Source organism: Ictidomys tridecemlineatus, chromosome 7, assembly GCF_052094955.1.
Source record: "Ictidomys tridecemlineatus isolate mIctTri1 chromosome 7, mIctTri1.hap1, whole genome shotgun sequence".
Lineage (NCBI taxonomy): Eukaryota > Metazoa > Chordata > Mammalia > Rodentia > Sciuridae > Ictidomys > Ictidomys tridecemlineatus.
The window spans coordinates 77,518,949-77,536,745 of record NC_135483.1 but is presented as its reverse complement, the minus strand read 5'-3'; the positions used below and the strand labels follow the sequence as shown (position 1 = coordinate 77,536,745).

At 34.6% G+C, this 17,797-nt stretch overlaps 1 protein-coding gene across 9 annotated transcripts in view; it reads left to right on the top strand.

Annotated features, from left to right (window-relative positions):
* The window catches only part of Sntg1 (syntrophin gamma 1), an 800,188-nt gene that overhangs the window by 329,600 nt on the left and 452,791 nt on the right, over positions 1-17,797 (top strand). For 6 of the 9 annotated variants that reach the window (XM_078017191.1, XM_078017195.1, XM_021731040.3 and 3 more), the window contains one exon: positions 2,325-2,426. The exons of the other annotated variants lie outside the window; for them this stretch is intronic. The gene's annotated coding sequence lies outside the window, so the exon portion shown is untranslated. The remainder of the gene's footprint in view (positions 1-2,324; positions 2,427-17,797) is intronic. 9 annotated transcript variants of the gene reach the window in all.

Genomic DNA, 17,797 nt, shown 5'->3' with positions numbered 1-17,797 from the left:
GTTAAATTATATAAAAGACATGTACACATTTACTATATAAACTTAGAAATGTTTTTTTAGAAAAGTTCATGAAATGTGTCTTTTGTGAGAATCTTTAAAGGCAAAAATTGTTTTTGATAAAGAAGTAATTACTGTAAATTCAGGGTGACCAGGAAGAGGATGAACAAGCATATCAAAGTGGAAAACTTGAGATGGTAAAGTACAATCACCCTACTTCTTCTAAAGCAAGATCTATATGTTACAGTGTTGTCAAAGATGAATGAAAGCCATGTTTAGAAGGTTTTGAAGTGCTGAACCAGCTCACTGGTAGAGTGTTTATCTACCAAGCACAAGGATCAGCTCCACAAAGGAAAAAAAAAAAATGTCTCTGGATGCCAGGTTAAGTATTTTGTATTTCCCCTATAGGTTGTAAAAAGTTATTAAATATAGTTTAGAGGGGTCACACGGAGATTAAATATTTAAATCAATGAAAATGTTCATGTTAAAATCTATTAGTTCTAGTCTATATTTTTTTAAAAAATAGATGAAGAGAGAGAAAGAAAGACAAAAAAATAATAAGACAGAGAGAACCATACTGGGGGGGGTGAGAGGCAGTTTTTTTTTTTAACAAAATACAGAAAATGATTGCAAATAGTTCATCATTCGTGGTGGATCTTCATGAAATTTATGAATTAAAACAACCCCAAGCACTGGGTTCTGTGATACAAGACTGTAATCCCAGAAACTCAGGTGACTGAGGCAGGAGTGATGGTAAGTTTGAATACTTATGCTGTTTCAAGATGAAAAGGACTGGGGATGTAGCTCAGTGGCCCCTCTGGGTTCAAACCCAGTACGAACTAAACAAATTACCTCATAAATAATAAAAAGCCTACCCTGAGTGCAGACAGTCTATAAGTAGACTGTCTCATTCCATGACAGAGGAGCAGAGATCTATGTGGTCTTTGAGATATCTGAGTTGCAGAACTCTTTCATTCTGCAAGCTCAGTCATGGAAGGAAGGAGCCATATTTTTCTGCCCAGGGCTCTCTCTTCAGTATTTTGTATGACATTTGGAACATGACAGATGGATATATATTTTGGATGAATTATGAATGCGTACATACATGAGACAGAATCAGTAGGCTTAGCACATGTTGAGTTGAGGTGTTAAAGAGAAACAGAAGACCTAAAACAGAACTAACTGTTCAATCCCTGGTGTCTGTTGAGGGCAGAGTTCCATAAAAGAATCCGGGCAGTCACAGCCATGCCGTGTGAGTTATGAGCCAATCACTGCTCAGCTGTTTGCGGTGCCTTTGGGTGTATTTGGAATATGATGAAAGTTTCTCTAAATATGCTCTTGCTGCCTCTGTTATTGCCACTTAGAAACACTCTGTCAGAGTCAGAGAAATAGATGAACCTGGTTATTTTTTCTGAGGGAGAACATGAGATACTATGTACCAAATTCAAATCAACAACCAGTGCTTTGAGGTTAGATGATTAAATGGAATAACAACATCCCTAGCAAACATGATTAAGGAAAAAGATTATAGAAGCTTCTGAGAAATGGAAAGTATTATTAAAAATATGTCAGCTTTTGGTATTTCATCCCTAACCCTTTCTGAATATCCATTATTATGCCAACAAACATTGTAAGAATAATGATAGTGACATTTACTGAAGAACTACACACAGTGTAACTTTCCATTTTAATGTTCCATATTTCTCATGTTTATATAGAACTCAGAAAGGTCTTCTGTTTATATTCAAATTCACGGTGGTTTTTCTTTCCATTTCTTTGTGAAATCACAAAAGAATATTTTCTTTTGGCATCTGCATAAAGTCTGTGGTTCATAAGACTTTTTGACGATGCACTGGGAGTGACAGTATTAGGCAGCTCGATTTTTGAGCTGTTTTTATTTCAGATCAGGTTCCCAAGGGTTTATGTTATAACTGCATAGATGTCTTGAAACAATTTTCTTTCTAAGAAGTAAGTTAGCAGACTAAAATGTAAGACAGAGTTCAGTGTCCTTTCATCAGGGTGATTCCACTGGAGCATCTTAAGGGTTAGGCAAAATATTGCATGATGGTTTATTTCCTAAACCTTCTGACCCCAGGAATTCTGTAACTAAGATTCCTTGGGTGAGGTTTTTGTGTTTAATTTAAGGCATAAGATATGCATACTTAGAGCCATGGTCTGTATGTTCATGTCCTGACAAAATATGTGTTGACATCTTAACCCCCGCAAAAAAAGGTATACGGAGATGGGACATTTGGGGTATTTGATTCGATCATGATGAGTATCCTCATAAAAGAGACCAGAGGGAGCAATCTTGCTTCTTCCACCAGGTGAAGATACAGCTAGATGAACCATCCATGAACCAGAAAGCAACCTTCTCAAGATACAGAATCTGCTGGGACCTTGAAGTTCAACTTCCAGCATCCAAAACTGTGAGATATGTTTCTCTTGTTTATAGGCTTCCTGATCTAAGGTATTTTGTTATAGTAGTGCAAATAGACAACTAAAATACCATAATTGCAAACTAGTAAGGCTTCCCTAGATATTCATTTGACTAGGATGTATTCTATACCCCAAACTTCTCCCTTGTATATGTTGCTGATGAGCTAAGAGAAAGATTCCTGTGGGAGCTTTCAAGAGTAGGAGAGAAGTAACTCAGACACCTATTTGCTTTTGAGCCTGCAACTGTCCATCTTTCTGGACTCTCTATCAATTTACTTGCTTCCTAGACTGAGTGCTTATATTTAGATCAATAGCAAAAACAAAACAAACAAACAAACAAACAAAAAATGGCTCTGTACCATACCATCTACCTCAAATATAACAATAATTGATAGTGGAATCAGTTCTTCTTGTGGATTGCAGATCTTCTAGAGTCCTGGCTTGCTTTTGGTCTCCTTTCCTTCCTACCACATTACCCCACCCCAACTGCCAGACCTATGCAGTTTAAGCTCCAGCATCAGAGGCAATGACAAGAGCCTTGAACCTTGATGGGTAAAGAAATTATATTTATTATTTGTCATTTATATCACAAATAATATGTCATATATATATATATATATAATTTGAATTTTATCCTACTGTAAAGTAAGAAATTATCTCAAATTTTTCTTACAATGAAAAATTTGAATCAACATCAAAGGTAGTGTGCTAAAGATAAAAAAAAATGGTTTTAGCTCATTTAAAAAGAATGATACTTAGGTGGTCATATCATAGGGACTTCTAGGGAATTAAAAACTTTCAGAATATAATTGCTTCATACTGTTTCATACGGAAAGACTAAAGCAAATACTAAATTTAACTTAGCAAAAATGGTTTCTGAAGCACATAAGTTCAAGCAGAGGTTTTTGCGAAACACCAGATCATACCTTAATTAGGAAAAAAAAAAAAAAAAACAACTTTCTCCCTCTTGAGCTAATTCTTAGGGAAGACAGAAAGCAAATTATAAAAATAAAATGGCATATACTATGTCAAATAGTTAAAATTGGAAGTTGATTGGCACTGTGGGGATTGGAAGGATTGGAAGTATGGAATGGAGCATGTGCATGGTATAATTTCACACAGAAGGTTCAGCATAGGCTTCTTAGGCTTAAAGAAAGTGATAAGAAAAGAAGCAATGCCCGTGTTAGTCAGTTTTCTGTCACTGTGGCTAAAATACCTGGCAAGAACAACACAGAGGAGGAAAAGTTTATTTTAGTTTGCAATTTCATTTCAATGGTTCAATCCATGCTCAGCTGGCTCCATTGCTGGGGCCCAAGATTAGGTAGACCATCACGAGAGAAGGGCAAATCAGAGAAAAATTGCTCAGCTTGGGTAGTCAGGAGGCAGAAGAGAGCACGGAGCAAAGGACAAAACACAGGTCCCAAAGACACGTCTCCAGTGACCTACTTCCTCGATCCATGCTTCACAGGTTACCACTCAGTCCATTGAAGTTATCAATCCATCAAATGCATTAATCCACTGATTAGGTTATAGTTCTTGTAATATAACCATGGCACCTCTGAATATTCCTACATTAACACGGGAGCTTTGGGGGAGACCACAAATCCAAACCATCACAACACTGATGAAGAATATCTTCTGTTCCACGTACAGCCTTTCCAAAGCCCTAAAATGAGTTCATCACTGTAACATTTGGGTTAAGGAAGTCAGTCTTCTTGGAAACTAGAAAGGAAGAATGAGAGAAGAAGTTGGAGATTCAAGGTTCTGATAAGGCACAAGGACTTGGAGGTCATCTTAGGAATGTGGGCATCTTCTCAGAGAGCATTTGGATTTTATTAGAATGGATTGGGAGCCATTGCTGGGTTTGAACTGAAGACTGATATGTTCAGACAAAAACATTTTCAGAAGTTCATTCTGACTGCTGAAAGAGGAATTGATTTTAATGGGGCAAAGGCTAGTCATAAAAAGACTCAAATGAGCATGGTGGTGACTCCTAACCATCAGGGTAGCAGAGGAGGTGGTGGGAAGAAGCAATTAGCCTATAGATGTATATTAAAAGTAGAAATAGAATTTCTTGACATGGTTGATGTGAAGTTGATCGAGAAGTTGTGAATAATTCCAGAGTATTAGCGTGGAGAATTAGAAAAATCAAGTTGCTGTCTCCCAACATAGGGAATTTGGGTAGGCAAGTCAGCTGCTTATTTTTGATAGGTTCAAATGGAAATGCTATTATATATTCCAATTAGCTTCCAATAACAGTGGGATAGAATTTTTAAAGGATATTAATAAATTGTAAAATTCTGCATAATAGCTCCTTCTTAGAAATGAGAATACATAGACCCTGAGAACTCTTTGATATATGTATTTTTTTCCTTAAGCAAATTATTGAGTAAATCATTCTTCTTAAAATATGCAAGTAACAGCGGTTAGTAATTCATTAAATATTGTTCCATGGAACAATATAGTAAATGTTGGTAACTGGCATGATAAGCCATGTAAAAACAGGAATACCTAGATTTACAAATGAGTGTTGAGCCATCATATGTTTGAAAGTATGATTTAAGTAATTCAAAAGCAGTAATGTATCAGGAGTTTCAGTGATTGAACATAATTGTTTAAGAACATATCTATTGCAAGTGGGAAGGTATCTCTATGCATTATAGTAATGCTTTCTTAGTAGACATATATCTCATGGGATCAGATTTTATAACATCTTTATATCATTCTCTCTCTACTCTCCTTCTAAACAAGGAAGATTTATCCAGGGAAGTTCCATTCACTCATAAATCAACATTGATAGGAAAAGATTGTGTGGTTGGGAGGTTAGGCTCCAGTGGGAAGAGATTGATAATAAACACCCAAGATGGAAGTGAAATAGACTACAATGCTTGTTGTAAAGTAATAGAGTAGGTAATGGGGACTGGGGCATATAGTGTTTTAAGACTGTCTCTTTTCTCATATAGTATGCACCTAATATTCTTCCATGTCTTTTTATAACTTGATTGTTTATTTCATTGTATCACTGAATAATACACCATTATACGGATATACCATGTTTTATATGAAGCACATCTTGGATGTTTCAAGATTATGTTGATTATGAATGAATTGAAATAAACATTGCTATACATGTTTTGTATATACATCTGTTTAAAAATTAATAGGGCCAAAAGCATCACAATGGCAGGATCATATGTTAAATTATTATTCGTAAGACACTGCCAAATTGTCTTCCAAAGTGGCTATATCATGATGTATTACCACCAACAATGAATGTATGTTCCTTTTCTTCCATATTCTTGCCTACATTTTGTATTGTCATTTTTTGGATTTGAGACTTTGTACTAGGTACACAATAGAATCTCATTGTAAGATTAATTTCTTCATCCTCTCTTCCAGTCCCCTGACTATATGTCTTTTTCTTTTATAACAGCAAAGTTTATAGTAAGTCATGAATTCAGGTAGTGCAAACTGTCCAACTTTGTTGTATTTAAATATCACTTTGGCTAATCTGTGTCTTTTGTACTCTCATGCAAATTTTACAATCCATATGTTGCTAGCTACACATTCTGCGATTTTTTAAAAAAAAAATTTGAATTTATTCAGTGTGCAGATCAGTTTTGTGTATTTAAATCAATGAACATAGAGTATCTCTCAATTTATTTAGAATTTAGAAGTTTCAAGTATTTAAATCCATGAACATGGAGAATCTCTTCATTTATTTAGATTTTTTATTGTTTTTCTTATATTTTTATAGCTACCTACACATAGACTATGCTCTTACTTTGTTAGAGTTTACCTTATTCTTTCAGTTTTTGGTGGACACTGTTATTTTAATTTTTCAGATTCCAATTATTGATCATTGGCACTTAGGAATGTAATTGAATTTTGTTCATCAACCTTGTATTCTGAAAACTTCTTGTAATTAATTATTGAATACAGGAGTTTTCTGTCATTGAAAAAAATTTTCTAGACATACAGTCATGCTATTTGTAAAGAAAATAAGCAGTTTTTACATTTCTTGCCAATCTATTGATATATAATTTCTATTTCTTGCCTTAATGCATTAGATGAAATTTTCAGTGTAAGCAAGAATAATGGTAGAGAAAAAGGACCTCTTGCTTTTCTCAATTTTAAGAGAAAGTTTTTCAAGTCTCACCATTAAATGTGTTAACAGTCAGTAACATTTTTGTTTTTAATGTTCTTTAGCAAGATAAGGAAATTCCTATCTTTAATTTGCTGACAGATTTCTTATTAATGGGTACTTACTTTGTCAATAAAATTTCTGCATACATTGATATGACCACATGATTTTTGACTTCATCCTACCAATGTGATGGATTGTGTATCTGATTTTCCAACTTTGAACCAGGACTGCATATGTAGAATAAATCCCACCTGATTGCATTGTATAATTTATTTGATTTCTTGTAGATTTGATTTTGTAATATTTTTGAGGACTTTTAACCTATGTTCCTAAGAGATATTAGGTTGTAGTTTTTCTTTCTTTTAATTCTGTATCTATTTTTAGTATTAAGAAACTACTTGTATTCTAGAATTAATTATCCTTCAACATTTGGAAGGGATTATAAATAATTAGTGCGATTTCTTCCTAAAATATTCAGTGGAGTTTAATTCTAATCCCATCTGATCCTGGGACTGTTTTAATTTTTTGAAGGTTATTACTTTTCTATTCATTTTCTTAAGTAGGTGGAATTTTACACAGATTATCTACTTTTCTTGTATGAGTTTCTGTAGTTTTTGTGTTTTAGTAATTGGTCCCTTAAATTTAACTTATCAAATTTTGGGGCATATAATTTTTTATAGGATTTTCTCTTATCATTTCAACACTGTGGGATCAGTAGTGATGACCCTTTTTGTTTCTGATATTAGTATTTTTGCTGTCTTTATTTAGTTTTTATTTCATTGTATTCTCTTTTATTTCTCTCTTCTCACAAATGAGCACTTTGAAATTTTAATGATTTTTTAGAACCTCATTATTTTGGTTTTGATTTTCTCTACTGATTCCTATATACAGTTCCATTAATTTTTTTCCTTTGATTATTAGTATTTTATTTTCTTCTGCCTAAATAATCCTTATTTGCTTCTTCTCTAGTTTTCTAAGATAGGATGTTAAATTATTGATTTTAGATCTTTCTTCTTTTATAACATGTTTTCTATGTAACAAATTTTGGTTTGAACAATGATTTTGCTTTATCTAATAGATTCTGGTAACTTGAATTTTCAATTTGATTTAATTCAGAATATGTTTAAGTTTTCCTTGAGGCTTAATTTTTTGACTCATATATATTTAGAAGTATGTCACTAAATCTCAATTATTTTAGAATGTATGGGCTCTCTTTCTATTATTGATTGCAAGTTTGATTTTATTAAGCATACATTCATTGTATGATGCTTGTCCTTTAAAATTTTTTAAATTCTGTTTTATGACTCAAAATGTGTTCTATTGGGGTGAATGTTCATCTGAGCTTAAGAAGAATATGTGTTCTACTATCTCTAAGTAGAGAAGTCTACAAAAGCTATTAGATCTATTTGATTGACAGTGTTGTTCAGTTCATCTCCTTGTGATTTTCTGGGCCTCTTTGTGACAGGGCTGTTGAAGTCTTCAAATGTTGTTATAGATTTATCTATTTCTCCTTGTGATTCTATCATTTTTGGGCTTTAACCATTTTAGTGCTCTGTTCTTATGTCCATACACATCAAAGTTTGCTCTACCTTTTTGGAAAAAAATCAATCACTATCATTATATAAATCTATTCTTTAGCACTGAGGATTTTTCTCATCCAAAGTCAACCTGAAATTATTATACTTACTCCCACTTTGTTTTGATTAATGTTAGCATAGTATATTTTTCCATCCTTTTAATCTTTTTATGTTAAAATTTGAAGTGCACTTTTTGTGGACAGCATATTGTAAGGGTCCGGTGAAAAGTCGGAGGAAGAGACCACCAAGAGACTGACTCATGCATTTGCAGAAGGGGATTTATTGAGGATCCAATTCAGCGCGCTGAGGCTCCAGGCTCACTCAAGAAAGGAGAGCAGCCCAGAGCTCCGGGGAGGGGTCGAGCAGTGCTTAAGTACACTTTTTGGGGAGGGCGGAGGCTTTGCATACATCAGGACAAATCATCATGAGGCCCAGGAAAATCAAACAACAATTCTTAAACTTGATTAGTACATTCATTGGTAGGAACAGGTCGGGCAGGGGTGATTGGTCACTCCTAAGCAGGGTACACATTCAAACTGATTGGTTCGGGTCCTGTATGCCTATGTGACAAGCTGCACAGGGCCCTAGGCTAAATGGCCAGTCTTAACTGCCTCAGGAATTTCAGGTTCTGGGTGTAGCAGAGGAACTTAACAATACCTGGTCCTTCACTTTTTAACTCAGGCCTTGCAGCTTAGAAACTTTACAATGCCCGGTCTTTTACATTTTAACTCAGGCTTTGCAGCTTAGAAACTTTACCCTTTCATTATAATTTGTTGTCCACAAAAAGTGCACTTTATATTTTAGTTTGGTCTCTGTCTAATATAATAATATTTGTCTTTTAATAAGTATTTAGTCCACTGATGCCTAAAGTGATCACTTAACATAATCACTTTCTTATTTGTTTATACTTTATGCTTCATTATTTTTCAAATCTACCTTTATATTTCTGACTTCTCTGCTTTTAAATTTTTAGCCAATTCTATTTTTCCTCCTCTCCTAGGATATTAACTGAAATCTTAGAGATATTGTTGTACTTTTCCTAGAGCAATAAACATTGACAAGTAATCTAGGTCCACTTTCAATGAACACTTTTGGTTTAGGTACTTTATACCCCTCCTACCAGTACTCACAATTCCTTAGTCACTGTCATTCATTACACTATGACCATGCCATAACCACCCCATACATTCTTGCTATTATTACTTTGTACAAAAGTTTATCTATTACATCAATTAGGAGCATGGAAAATAAAATACTTTATTTTTATTACCCTCTGATGTTATTATTGTATGTAGATGAAAGTTTCATTTTAAAAATTTCATTGTCTCTGGAGGATTTCTTACAGGAAAATTCTACTAGAGACAAATTCTCCCAATTATATTTGTCATAGAAAGCCCTCATTCCCCCTTCACTTTTGGCAGACAATTTCACTGAAATGGATTGTATGTCAATTTTTTTTAAAATACCTTCACAATTTTGTTCTATACATCTTTTGCTTCATTGTGTATGTCTGATGTAATTCTTATTCTTATTTCTCTTTCAGTGAGGTCTCTTTTTTCCCCTGTCTTCATTTAAGAGATTCTCTTTGTCTTTTATTTTCTGCACTTAGAGCACAATATACTAGATGTACACTGTACTATTACTATTAATCTTGCTTGGTACTTACTACATCTGTGGTTTGGTATTTGCAACTGCAAATTCTTAAACATCATTACTTAAAATAATTTTATGCTCTACCCTCTATTTTCTTTCTCATGTTTAAATTATACACGTGACACCAATTTTAGTGGTCCCATAACTTTTTCAGAGTAGATTTTTTCTTTGTTAATTTGCTTTTTTTTTGTTTTGTTTTTTTCTGTTTTCAGTATTGTAGTTACAATTTTCTGATTTTTTTTTTCCTGAGCTGTTTGGCCTCCAGAAACTGTTAATGACATTTCATTTCACTGTTATAGTGTTATGCTCAAATTCGGGACCCCCAAAAGACCACCAGAGACCCAAGATGGATGTAAGTAGCAAAGAGGTGTTTATTGCTAGCTAGCTGGGTCCTCTGTGCACACACAGCAACTGGTGACACTGAGCAGTTTTATACATTCTTTGGAGAAGGCAGGGACTTCACATACATCATAGCATCTCTTAGCAAATCCTCACACACCACGGGAAAATCAGATAACAACTCTAAAACATGATTAGCACATTCACTGGCAGGAACAAGTTGGGTAGGGGTGATTGGTTACTACAAGAGGCGTATTCGTTTGAACTGATTGGTTTAAGCCAAGAAGGTTGTTTGTGCTGAAATACATGGTTTCCCAACATGTTATCAACCACCATAAACTACTGGGAGGGTCATCTGGCATCCTAGGTATTTCCCTGTCTCATGCTGATTGGTGGCTGCTAGGGGGTTGCTATGGGTCCCCACCTAGTCTGACTGAGTCAGGGACACCTGGCGAAGCAGATCTCTCCTGTTATTTGTAGATAAACAACTTAGCAGGGTGGGAATGTGCCTAGGAGTACTCTGTGGGTCTTTCCAAGGACAAAAGTGATGTCGCTTCCTTGGACAGGCTTTGCTCTGTGGTAGAGGCTGGTTTTCAATACTGCTTTCTTTATTTTTTCTTAGACTTGATTTAATATTTCTCATTCTTTTCATCTCTCTGCTCTCATTCCTTACTTGTTCTTTCATGTTAAATGGTTTTTCATTATCGTCCTACATATATTAATCACACTTATCTTAAACTGCAAAATCTACACCGTATCACTTTATTTCACGTTTGCCTTTTCTCTCCTGGCTTTTTTTCCTTGCCTTTCAACAAAACCATTAATATTTTTTGTTGTTGAAATCAAACATTACATATGGGGTAATAGAAACAATGTATTAAAGGTTTGTAATTTGTTTCTGTTTTTCTCACCAGGAGTTGAAATGTGTATTATTTATTGAAGCCACAGTTCTTAGAGACTTTGGTTTCCTCTAATTTCCTTTTATTAGTGTTGCCCCAACCTTTAATTTCTGGGTTTTCCTGAGAAGTGCCCCTCTCCCACCCCTCTCTTTAATAGAGACCTTGTCTTGAAGCTCTTCAGTTTCATTCTGTTAACATTACAAGGAATCCTTGTGGATGTGGTCATAAGACATCTGGCAAGGAGATGCTCTAAAATCACATATTTAAATATGGTACTTAGTGGGTTTGAGTAGATGGACTTTGACCTTTAGAAACAATATTTTTAACTGTGTTTTTCTCGTTTGAGACATGAAGAATAGAGAGAGTCAGACTTGGCCAAAAGGTCAGAAAATTTTCTGGTAATCTAGTGTCCCTTGAAGGACAAGTCTGGGCATGTTGAAAAACAGTTATTTTTACTTTTAACATATTTCAAAATAGTACTTTTCTACCTCTTGTGGTCTAAATATGGGGAGGTTTTTCTTTATTCTTCACCTTTAGGACTGAATAGAAGTCTTGGTAGTAGAACCCAAGAAACTTCAGACCCCTCATTGGGTCCAAAACATTTTAACTCCTAACTGTCTCCACTTTCTGCCATTCATAAAAGTTGACTTCAGTACCTACTGTATCAGATAAGCTGCTTTTAGGTATTATGTCCTGTGGCTCTCTTCAGGTTAATGGTGACAGTTTGCCATTGTGACTACAATTTCTATTTAAAGAAACAACACTGGTTTTTCTTTGTTGAGGTGGTTCCTCAGGTAGCAGAGAGAGGTGAATTCAAATGAATGAAAAAAAATATGTTATGATTTATTCTGATTCATTACTAGGATTCAACACAGATTTTTGCATATGTATGTGTGATAGGTATGTTAATTAACTAAGCAAAAACTTCATTTAATTCATTTAGTCTTATATAACTTAAAGCTCATTACACTTCCTTGTATAATTTACTAAGAAGGCAATGATTAAAATATTCTGCAAGAAAACTGGCCTGCTTTTCTTCTTCATTTTCCACAATTGAAAGTGCCAGGAATAATTGAATGAAACACTGATCTACTGCTTAACTCCTAATTCTATACTGAGATTTTATATTTTTGCAGTATGGAAAACTCAGCATGTCACTTCTTTGTATATTAAACTGTTTCCCTATATGAAGGAGTTACCCAATATCAATAAGAATATTTTTGCATACAAAGCTTTATGATGGGCAAAAAATGTTGTAAATAAGAAAATACTTGTCTTTGATAGAAAAAAATATTTTTTTTCTCAATTAAAAACATTGAAATAGATATCATAGTGATACTACCAGTTATTGGTGACGAGTTCTGCTTCCTCACATGTTGAAGTTCGAACATTAGAGAAGCACGCATATAAACTGGGGTTTATTTAAAAAGGGGTAACAGACTTCTCCTGGGAGGGAGAAGGGGGCCACAGTTGGTATCCTGGTTTCCCCAGAAGCGAGGTGTTCTGCCCTTTTTGTATGTCCTAGGCTTCCCTTGTTCTCCTGCCCTCTCTCTTTCCTGCTAAGGACTAGGCCCTGGAATGCTCAGTGGGATGGCCAAAAAGTGGAAAACAGGTGGGCTGAAGGGGGAAGGGCAGGATGGAGCAGCCAAGGACACATTAATTTACAACCTTATAGCTTCCTGTAGGGAGTGCAATTTCTGGGACAGATTACCTAGGTTGGAGCTGGGGCAGGTTCTTGATAAGGTGGAGGAAGGGCTCTGAAGGAATTAACATTTCAGTCCCTCAGGGGACAGTTTTCAACTTCTCAGATTCACTAAAAATTGGCCTCAGACCTGACTCAATTTACCTGTCTCTACTGACTGCTTGTCTAATTCTGGTTTCAATAGGATTTCTAAATTAGAAATAAATTTAATTACTATAATGAGTGAATTAAGTTTGTATCTAATATTCTTTTATACTCAATAATTTGTTGTGTTTCTGTCAGAGAAATATTTTTATACACAAAAGAACTGTATATATTTAAAAAATTATTAGGTAAATCATTAGATGAATTAATTATCTAAATAAGTCAGATTCAGTTGATTTCACTCTGTTTTGAGTGGAATTACAAATGAGACTATGTAGCTTAGAGATATTATAAAATGTAATACAAAATATCATTTAACAATTACATGATGTCATTCTGGGATTTAGGTATTCTATAAACTTTTCCAAGTCCTTTTTCCAAGTGGTATTATTTAATTCATCAAGAAAATCCTAATCATTGCTGATAAGTGATCCTATTCTAAGTCTTATTTATAAGACTAAAGAAAGTTTTAAGTCTTGGAAGATACAAAGCTGAATCTGTACAAATTAACTTTTTATTAATTTTATTTTCATTTATTGACTTTATTAATTATCTTGTTTGGATATACATCACAACAATAAAAAAATGCCCTATGAATTATTCTTTTCCTGAGTCTAAAGGAAAAATGAGGATATTTTTTTCTTATCATTGAGTATGTTATTTCTCAAAGACAAGTAGCTACTTCATTATTTCTGACTTTTTATTTCTTGAAACTGTAGGGAATTTTTCCTACAGGTTTTGCCCTGTATCTCTTTCTGTTGGCATTAACCTTGTAGTGTTCTTTACACTAAAAGTATGATAATGAAGCCTGCCTAATTGAAATGGAAATCTCTTCAGACACCCTGTGATTGAATTTGCTGTGAATCATAAACAAGAACTCTTTTAGGTATACAGAATTTTGCATATTGATTCATACTTAAAACTTACACTGTTGTGGATTGTTATTTGTCAAAGACACATCCCCTTTTAGTATTCTTTCAATTATATAAGTGTTCTGAGAAAATAGCACTGGACCTTAAATCAAAAACTCCCTATGAGGTAAAGGGCCTATAAGAAAAAATAATGAAGAAAAGGACTTGAAAATGTAGAGTTTTAAAAAAAACTTTTAAAAAAATGAAAATATAAAGTTAACATATCTAGAACAAAAAGCAAGCACCTCTCCCTTAGCCACAACATTTCTGGTAAAGGAAATTTGTAGGATTAAACTGATTATTAAGTTATTAACTACCATGTTCTGATGTACAAGTTTTGGAAATATTTGCAACATTGTTGAAAGTCCTTTTAAGGATCATTCTTATCATTGTTACAAAGTTAAAAACAAAACAAAACAAAACAAAAACTCTAATATCTCTTTATAATTCAACAAGAGTGTGAATTCAGGATATGAGAGAATGATTTCAAATGCTTTCTCAGATCTGTTCAATTGACATACATTTATTTAAATTTCGCTAGGAAAAGCAGACAACCATGGTCCTGCACCTAAATGCCTTCACAATGGAATTGAGAAGATTAGTTGATTTTATTTAGGAAGCATATGTATTTGATAAAAGTGGTGAGAATATAAATAAGGTCAAACAAAAGAACTAAAAAAAAATAATCAAGCATATGGAAATGGCATTGAGAAAACTCTTAAAATGTTTCTATTTTCATTACATCATTTCTTTTGTAACAAGGACTTAGACACTTTTGCCTGCAAATGTTCCATAGGTGGCTAAAAGCAGGATTCAAGGACTCACTCAGCATCTTTGCTTCTATTTTGTATCATCTCCTTTTCTGAGTCGATCTTGGATTCCAGGAACAAGATCTGATCTGATTTTTTGCTGTGAGTCCAAAGTTACCTAGCAGGCAATGGCAACTTTCTCACCCCAAACAATACTTCACCTGACCTGAGATGATGAGGGACAGACCACAACGGATCCATGTCACCTGTTCTGTGAAAAACCTCTAGCTGTGCAAAATCCCAACACTTTCCCTCACTCTCTTTTCTAAGGCACCTCAAAGTCCAAGCACATATGCCATCAGCATGAACCTTTAAGGGCACTGTGCATCACTATGTTGTTATTTTGTCCTTCAAGTTGTTCAGGCTTAGGCTCTGGGCAGCTTTCAGATGGATACTATGTCCTTTCACTCCTTGTTAAAGATTTGGGGTTTTGGGCTGGGGATGTGGCTTAAGCGGTAGCGCGCTCGCCTGGCATGCGAGCAAGCAGCCCGGGTTCGATCCTCAGCATCACATACAAACAAAGATGTTGTGTCCGCCAAAAACTGAAAAATAGATATTGAAATTCTCTCTCTCTCTCTCAAAAAAAAAAAAAAAGATTTGGGGTTTTAAGTTTAACTGGTGTTATTGTTGTTTCTTGAGCACTTCTGTGCTTTCTGGATCTACAGGGTGCTCCAATTTTGTCTTGGATATTTTGTCTTCCTGTCCTGGAATTAGTCATTTCTCTAAGGAATCCTGGCTTGTTTTATTAGAAATATGATATAAGAAAACAAGGTTGAGGTTGCTGATTATTTGCTCCATTTCATTTTGACCCTCTCAGTTGAAACAGTGTCTATACTAACCTATGTATATATACCCTAACTATGGTTACACATACAACCAGCCTGTGTATGTGAGCTGATATCTCATTGATAGTCCGGCAATATTCTATTACTGCCTTAATCCTTATAGCATAGGTTCCTGCTTATATGTAAATTCCCACTCCAAAAGTGACATCTGATGACCACCATTCTCCATCCATCTCCATGACTACTCAATTCTAGTACACATTTGCAGAATTTTCAGAATTGTTAAACAGTAGTCCCTGGGATAACATGAACTAGTAAACAATAGTGTTTATCACATGTTAGTCCTACAAACCATACTCATTTGTAGAGTGCCTTGGGGCATTAGCTTCTCCCTCACCACCTTCAGTGAGGTTATTTTCACACTTTATATACCATTCAGTTTTTTTTTTCCTGATTTCTTAAATGATTTTAAGTACATTTTATATGCATTAAGTCTTGCTCTTTGGGCTTGTGTAACAAAGAATTTGGCTTTATCCAAAGAGAGGTGTGGCCTTTGTCCCAGGTTCATTTGGTTTTCCTGAGTGATAGAAATGGACAGTGGTCCCTTATGAGCACAAGTGGCAGTTTATGGTAATGCGATGACTCTGGTTGAGGTGTCTATACCTAATGGTCTCAGGTGGCAGCTAGACACGAAAGAAAGACCAACAGTATGCTCTTGTGTGAGGCTTTGGGTAAAATGGTATCATCCTAGAAATCAGGTTCAGCTTTGTGGACAATTAATCCCTTCACTATGTCTGTGTAATGAAACCTCCGGACACTAAATCATGGGAGAGGTACCTGGGTAGCAGTACTTCATACTGTTTGCCACCCATAAAGCCTAGGACCATGTCCCAAAGATAATGGAAGCTTCATGTACCGAACCTTTCATGACTGTGCCCTATGAGACACTTGCTTTCAATGAGTTTAATCTATCTTCTTCCTATAATAAACACAGTCATGAGTATAATTGGCTTTAGTGAGTTCTGTGAATCTCCAAAGCAATTTCCCAAATTGCACGTAATTTGGAAAATCCCAAACCTGTAGCAGGTGTCAGAAGCAAGAATTGAAAATCCCTCTTGTGTTCTTCCTCTTTAACTTGAGCTTCAGAATGACTCCCACAAAGAAGGGTGCCAATAAGAATGGCTGTTCAGCCACCAAGGAGGCAACAACCTAAGACCGCACCTTAACCACTCAAAAGCAATTTCAAAAGTAAAAGCTCAACTTGATGTTTTTTTCCTATTGTTTTCCTTTTAAAAAGAATTATTTTAAATGTCCAAGCTGCCTTAATTTCCTAGAATTAATGTTTATAGCAAAGTCATAGGATTATAATGTTAATATGAAAATACAGTTGCTTTTTAATATAGTAGTAAGATGTAAAAAGATTTTGATGTTAAAACTTAATATCACTTATATCAATACACACACACACACACACACACACACACACACACACACACAATAAGTACTTAGGTAGCAATTCAACAAAGTAAGTACAGGATCAATATGATGAAAACTGCAAAAATCTGAAGATATGAATTTAAAAGTTCCCAGGTAGATCTGAGGAATGAACCAAACATAGTGGACCCTGAGTATGATCCCCAAAACGTCAAATTAGTTATTCTATATTTATTGAAAAGAAAACCATATTATTAAGATACCATGTCCATCAACATGATCTTTTGATTCAATGGAATCCCAAAGTTTCAATAAAACAATTTTAATGACATTGATAAACTGATCCTGAAGAATACACAGAAAGACAGTGACCCAAAATAGTCCAAACAATACTGAAGAACTAAGTTGGAAAACCCAAACCACTCGACTTTGAGACTTCTTTGAGCGCCAGTCAGGAAGACTGTGTGGTGGTGAAATAGCCACCCACATCAACTGAGCAGAAAACAGAGCCCAGAAACACACCCACACATGTCATGAACAAATTGTTGACATAGAATAAACACAGAAAAAAGTGGGATGTTCAACAGGTGATTCTGGAAGCTTTGGATTTTTACAGATTTTAAAAAATCATATTCATGAATTTTTATTTATTCCTAGTTAGCTGAGAATTATTGCCATGAATAAATGCTACATTTGTCCATTGTATATTTCTAAGACTTTTTTGGTATGATCAGATATTTTTCTTTAGCCTATTGATATGATTAATTAATTTTCAGTATTGAAGCAGACATTTATATTTGGAATAAATCCCACTTGGTTAAGTGAATTAGGGTTTATTATTATTTAAGGGAATTGTTGAGTTTGGTTTGCTGTTCTGCTACTTGGTTTTTAATTCAGAATTCCATAATTTATTCTCCATGTCTTTGGGTGTAGTTTTTGATCATGTACATGATAACAGTTT